Source organism: Pollachius pollachius (genome assembly GCF_949987615.1).
Source record: "Pollachius pollachius genome assembly, chromosome: 3".
Classification (NCBI taxonomy): domain Eukaryota; kingdom Metazoa; phylum Chordata; class Actinopteri; order Gadiformes; family Gadidae; genus Pollachius; species Pollachius pollachius.
Window position 1 is genome coordinate 20728100 of NC_136936.1, and position 7405 is coordinate 20735504.

Sequence of the window (7405 nt, forward strand, 5' to 3'; positions counted from 1 at the left end):
CTTGTGTGACTTTGTGTGATGAGCGTAGACAAGTAGGTCCTGATCACAGAATGGCTCAAGAGATAAGGAACTTTAGTGACCTAACTCTATGCTTCCTTCTACCCAGGTTTCTCATCAACGGCTACTCACACACGCATGCTCACGCACGCACACACACGCACACATACTGGCATTAACACTGAGTGACACCTTCATCCACCTTCCCATCCCTTCCCTAGTCCACAGTTTATGGTTCATAAGTCGGCCCTTCTCCGTCGTAAGCTGTAGTGTGTAAGCTTGTAACGGCCTCTAACGTTTCCACCTGTTTTGCGTGTGCGTGTGAGTCAGTCTGTGTGTGTGTGTGTGTGTGTGTGTGTGTGGGGGGTGGGGGGGGGGGGGGGGGGGACAGCGTGCACAGCCTGTGTGCGCAAAGAAAGCGGTATACTTGTGTATCTCTGTGGTCACACCTGTACGCACAAGCAGATTATGCTAATTATGACAGGCGACAACGCCTGTTGTGACATTTAATACCACGGGAGAAGAGTGTGTGGGGGGGGAGGGTGAAGAGGTGAGAAGGGATGGGGAGGAGGGTTCTCTTTACACGACAACTGTGGCGGCTGCACTTCCTCCCGTGACATCTATGTCCCCGCCCTCCTAAACCCTCCTTGTTCTCTCCTCTTCTGAAGCAGGCGCTTTACGGGGACGAGCGATGGCACAAACTGCCTCCTTTCAGGGGGGGGTGGAGGGTTCGGCCGGGGAAGCTTGCGCAGGCAGCAAATTGGCGTCTCCGTCAAATTATGCCGGCATTAAGGGGGTTTTGGTGGGGCCTAATCCAACCCCCCGCGCAAAGCTAGCCTGCCCCTCCCTCTCTAGAGCATTTCACTTTTGTGGACGCAACCTCCACATTTCATGCCCTGCCATTAATCTGTCGGATTACAGGAGGCAAGCAGTTTGAACAGGGTTTTTTGGCGATGATGGTGGGGAAGGGTGGGGGCGAGGGGTTAGATTTGGGGGGCGGCGTTGGCTAAGGTGTAAGTGTGGATTTGTAATGATTTCCATCATTATAATTGGGAGGAATCAGAGCAGAGGAAGTACGGGTGGTTCACAGACGTGAGGTAGAGAAACATCTGAGAGTGTCTCTATTCTGTATGCTAGGCAACTGGTCCATATCTCCTCCCAACACACACACACACACACACACGCAGGCACAACCTATGTTTACAAGGGCTTGGGATCTAAACTGCAGGAGGTTTAATATTGACCTTCTAGTGCGAGGATCCCAGCACACTTGCAGTCTTGTGGGCTTGGCTTCATCAGAAGCATATCCCGGCTTGACCCTTGCTGCTGATGCAGACTGTAAGATAAGTCGTTTACTACCTCCAATGGGCCAATCGCATGGCTGGGAACCACAAGGACAACATACCGGTTTGCATGTTTGGATTTGTTAACAGATTGACAGACAGATTGACAGATAACCTGAGGTCATGTTATTGACATGACGTTAACACTAACCACGTTTGGTTGGCGCCATTAATACATAGAGACAATCAAAGCGCACTACTAACATTGCAAATGATCAAAAGCCGTCTATTCATCTTTGCATAAGTAAAGACAACGACTTCAACAATGTTCAGTTGAGTTTACTGATGGATGGAGGATGTGGTGAGCAGGAGGGCGAGGTCTTGGTTGACTTCTTACGGTCTGGCATTGGATTAACAAATCCCTCTTCTGGACCAGGAGAATAGAGTGGCGAAGTCAGGCCCCTTTCGGTAGAGCCCATGGGACCTATGAGATCGAAAAATATGAATAGGTTTCAATGGAGAGAAAGTAATTATTTTCTGGTCCCAGTCTTTATATGCCCTGGATTACACATATGTTGTTTGTGGATTTAAATGCTAATTTTTCAAGCAAAGAAAACTAAAAGAATTCGCAAAGAAGTTTAATAATGTTAGGTTTTGTTCGAGGCCGCTTTGTGAACTACAGCTCTTCGCTGCTCTCCACGCGAATGATATACGTCACCACCCGCACTTGGAACTCCGGAACAGACATGGCGATCTCTCTGCTCCACTTCACCGCTTTTTTCTAAGGGGAGGATAAAAGCATCGAAAGAGGTGAAAACCATTATAAGTTCGGGCATGTTGAGAATTTCAGTTATGCCCATGGGAAGATTGTCGGTCTTGTCCACGCCAGTCGCAGGGAGTGTGACGTCACATACGAGACGTGTAGTCTTTCTCATTGTGTTTCCTCTATAACCTTTAACTGAACAATTGCACAATAAACGGTCAAACTCTTGACATGAAAGATTATAATTTAAATCCACAAACAACATATGTTTAATCCAGGGCATATAAAGGGGGACTGGGACCAGAAAATAATTACTTTCTCTCCATTGAAACCCATTCATATTTTTTAATCTCATAGGTTCCATGGGCTCTACCGGAAGGGGCATGACTTTGCCACTCTTTAAGAGACGAGGGAAGAGATGGGGAGGTGGAGAAGTGGTAGGAGAGTAGATGACCCCTCAGAAGCAGCCAAAAACTTTTAGTCCAAAATACCATGTGAAATGGTTGATTGCCGAAAGTTGAAAGTTGACGTGTGCCAACAAAGCCTTAAATACAGAAAGGAATCAATGTCCTCCCCCGGTTCATTGGTCTAAACAGACTTTCCAGGATTATCTCAGTGTTCATCATTTTAGTAATAATAATCAACGTGCCATTGCTTCACATAATAAATTATCACACATTATGCATTACACACACAAGCATTGAATGATATCAAGCCCACACATCATGGGCTGTGATTGTTCAACGATACTCTACGATGCTAGGTGGCAAGGCAATCCTCCAGCGGCAAGACAACCTGCCCCCCCCTCCTGACCATTCAATGTAGTCACTCCAACGTCCGACGCACAAGGATTAATTTTTTCTCATGTTCACCAATGTCAAAGTCGTGAGTTGGTTTGTTAATTAGACCCTTGCTTTAACACTCACTTTAACTTGCCCTTTGCTCTGTGTCCTTGTTCCTCATGTAAAAGGCATTAACCTGTATACTTGAATGCCAGGTCTTCATCAAAGCACTCTCCATCCAAGTGTATCTGATTCCAGTTAGAGCCTCCTTGTGAAATGTGCTGGCGGTGGGATTTGAGAGTTCTAACGAGCAGAAAAGATCAAGATTTTGAAAGAAATGGTGCAAACAACCAAAGGTATAACCTCCCGTTCTACTCACTCCCTCTCTCCGTACATTTCTCCAAAGTTGACATCAGAACACTGTGTGCTGAAATTTGATGTCAAGAAAGATGGAAACCAACCAGGGAAGAAATGCTTTGATTGGTCAGAAATTAGCCAGGAGCACTCTATTATCGTAATTTACCCCACACACAGCTGTCATTTCTAAAAGATCGCACCCAAATGTGATCAGATTGAATGTTCTGCGACGCAAACTGCAGCCGTTGGTAAATCAAGAAAAATAATGAATGACCGGAACTAGGGATTGGCAATATTTCAATATTATTGTTTATCGTCTTTGAAAGGAATTGTATTGTCGTCAAATGAAAATATTGACTTATGATGATCCAGTTTTTAGTTTGAGAAGAAAAGTGTGATCAAATATGAGGTTTGAAACGTCAGCAAGAAAGTACTCTCAGTTAGAATGTTTGGATTGGTATTCTGAGTTTATAAGCATACTGTGATTATACATTGCCCACAACAAGCCCTACTCTGAACCTCCATCTCTTCCACCACTCTGCATCTGTGTCATACATTCAAACTGTCTTCCAGTACATCCAACTAATCTCAGCCTGTTATTATTATCAAGCCATCAGTGAGTAAGTGGGCTGCAGGTGTAATCACTCAGCCCCTTGATCACTGTGTGTGTGTGTCTCTACTCTCACTGTGACAGGACCAAAAGCCACTTGTGTCCTCTACTGGTGCTGTTCGGAGAACAGTATGCTATCGCAACGGTTTACAGAGGACACAGAGCGATAGACAGTATTGATAGAAACTTGTATGAGGCTGAATTATTTCTTTACATCAATTTTGGGGTTTATGATCACAGAAGGAGAAACAGTATGTTCAAAGTCTATCTGCAGCAGAGAAACACTTCAGAACTAGCACACTATACAATGCTAGAGAACATACTTTCTTCCAGGAATAGCACGTTTTTTCCCTGGAGAATTTCTCCTTTCCTTAACTCAATTCTAAGGCTCCGTCACCCCGTGTAACTGATATGAACGAAGTGCGGGGAAAAGTATCGCCACAGGGTCGGGACTGCTGATTGGAAATGCATGGAACAAGTCTTGACTACTTAAATCCTCTTTGATCTGTTTCCTGGAGAGGGGATTGTCTGCCGGGTCCTGTGTTAACACTGTTGTACCAGTCAGTGCTCTTGGATCATCTTCCTCACCATGTGAGCAAGTCTCTCTCCCCTGCCTCCCCTCCATCCTCCCTTCCATACTGTCCTCCTTCCCTTCCCTTCCCCTCTTCCCCTCTCTCTCTCTCTTTCTCTCATTCCCTCTTTCTCTCTCTCTCTATCTCACACATGCATGCAGTCACTTGAGTGTGTGTGAATACACAGAGGCACGCATTCGCACGCACACACGCGTGTGTGTGTGCACCCACACCCACACAGGCGTTCCGCCATGAACACAGATACACAAAACTGCACTCCTGCTGTACTTTCCTTGTCTCCTTCTCTCTCTCTCTCTCTCTCTCTCCCTCTCTCTCTCTCTCTCTCTCTCTCTCTCCCTCTCTCGCTCTCTAGCTTACTCTCTCTCTATCTCCATGTTATCCTTTGACTTCCACAGACACTAATTCCCTTTCTTCAAGGACAAGCATCTCACGGCACATCATCTGAATAAGTCTTTGAGTCGCTGCGGCCTCCCAGGGCTTAAGTCCGTAGAGCCCCCCCCCCACCCCCCACCCCCCACCTCCCTTTTCCTTCCCGATCCCCTTTTTAATGTTTTAACACCATCAATAAATATTAACATCCAAGAGGGCTGAGATAGGCTCTGCTCGTCCCGCCTGCTCCCTGCGTGGGTCTTGGGGTGGCTGTCTCTGAGCTGATATACGGGGGAAAGGATTGTGGGGCCACTGACCTAGACGAGACACACAAAAAAAGGCTTTTTTTGGGGGGGTGATTGGTTTTATTGTTCTCTTTATTGTTATCCAGGTCACTTGAAGGCTTGTGTGCCGGGGTTAGGGTTGAGATGGCACACTGAGGGTTCCCTGAAGGCTTCAAGAGTAAAAGATAAATATGGCGTGATGTCTTTATGCAGGAGGAGCTTGAAAACGGAGTTTTGCCCCAGATACATGAGTCTTTTAGTACGTTCGTGACAGAGTTACATGCTGGTCCATATCAATGGGTGACATCAAAAGGGCACACACTGACCAAAACGATGCAAGTCGTACTGATGCAGATCTATCAGAGATGCTTCGTGTTGCTGTTTCTACATCTGTGTTCCGACCGGCCACGTGTCGTTTCACGACGTCCTTCTGAAACCACAGCCTCACTATGCTCAATCATCATTAAATGATTCACATAAGTGATCTAACACTATGTACTGTATGTATCTAAGTAACACTGTGAAATTTAGCGCAGAGTGTAGAAGTGTAATGGGTATAAAAGCCTTTAGCACCAAGACAATATGGAGAAGTTTGGCAGTAAAATGTTACCCAAATGTTGCAAGTGTTGGCCACTGAGCACAGAGCGCCTTAGTTCAGTATGTTGTTTATTAACACGGGACAATGAGCGACTCAAAGAATTACAACAAGAGCCGACTTGGAGCTCATTTGCATCGGCGGTCCCAAGGAAGGCAAATACAACTGGATGAATTACACGCACACACAGGACAACAATACCGCAGAACGCAACACAGCGCAGTGGACAATTATCCAAGACAGCTCGACAGAGGCCCCTCACCAATATGACAACAAACAACTATGCCCAAGACAATTCTCCACCACAACACTGCAACACTGGACAATTATGCAGGGCAACACAACATCACTCACACGAGGTCCTCACAGTTAGTCTCTAGTCGTCCTGGACTTGTGTCAGGCGCGTGATAGGGGACTAAACGCCCCCGCTCCCGTCCTCATCGTCCCCGTCTCCGTCCCCCCATCCCCCAGCCTCTCCCCGGCCCCTCCCCAGCTCCTGCCCCTGAGCCCAGATTCATTACAAGCTGTGGCCGGGGTATTAAGATACGGCAGCATTAACAAAGTTGTCTCCCTATCTTAATTGAATCTAGCCCTGCCAGAGCCGAATCTGGATTATGTTTACCTGAAATATAAGCGGCTCGGCAGGCCTAAACACGGGGGCCCCCCTCGGCTGATAAAACACTGGGCTGCCGCCCCCCCCCCCCCTCCCCTTTTCCATTCCCCTCCTATCCCAATCCTAATCGCCCCCCCCCCCTCACCAACTGTAATTTGTTCTTCGATGGATGTGGCCGCTGCGATGGGATCCCTTGATTGGAATTCATTCCTAGAACGCATCTACAGGTAAATGTATCTGTGTGTGTGTGTGTGTGTGTGTTTGCGTGCATTTGTGTGTGTGTGTGTGTGTTAGCACGCAAGTGCGTGTGTGTGTGTGTGTTTGCGCGCGTGTGTGTGTATGTGCATGTGTGTGTGTGTGTGTGTGTGTGTGTTTGTAAGGGTGTGTGTGCGTGTGTGTGTGTGTAAGCGTGTGTGTGTGTGTGAGAGAGTGTGTGTGTATGTGTGTTGGAGTTACCTCCTAGCCAACATATAACACCTGCTGTTATTCTTCACATTTCCTGGTTGGATTACACAGCGACTTCTATCGGACATTTAACTTACTAATAGCACCACTGAGGAATAGGAGAATAGCACCTTGCTCAAGGGTATATTATGTCTTGGGAATGACTCTTTACACACACACACACACACACACACACACACACACACACACACACACACACACACACACACAAGAGTCTGGCTGGAGACCAAATGTCTGACCAAAAAACTGGGGGGGGTCCTACATGAGCGATGGATCGGTATAAAAGCAATAAGCAGGTCCTTAGCCCTTTTCTGTCCTTCACAGGCCACCGTCCGGCTCATCCTCAACCCTTAACCCCCAGACCTTACACCTTCCTCCTGCAAGTCCAGCCCCAACTTTATCTTTGGGGCTACAAGACAGATGTAAAGTGTCATTGACAGAGAAGCCACATACTGGACACAATCAGCAAAGGGTTCCATTTATACTTTCCATGCTTAAGTCTTGTCTATGTTTCTCGGTCAAACAGATACACCGTCTGTAAGCACAGCCTGGTCCAGGCGAGAGGAGGTAGCCCATACCTTGTGGATTCTGAATGCTGAAACAGAAGTTGCCTGTAGGCAACTCTGCGCATGCTTACCCTTGCAGAGCTCAAGATAGGACGGACTGATGCATTGAACACCGCTGTAGTCTCTCT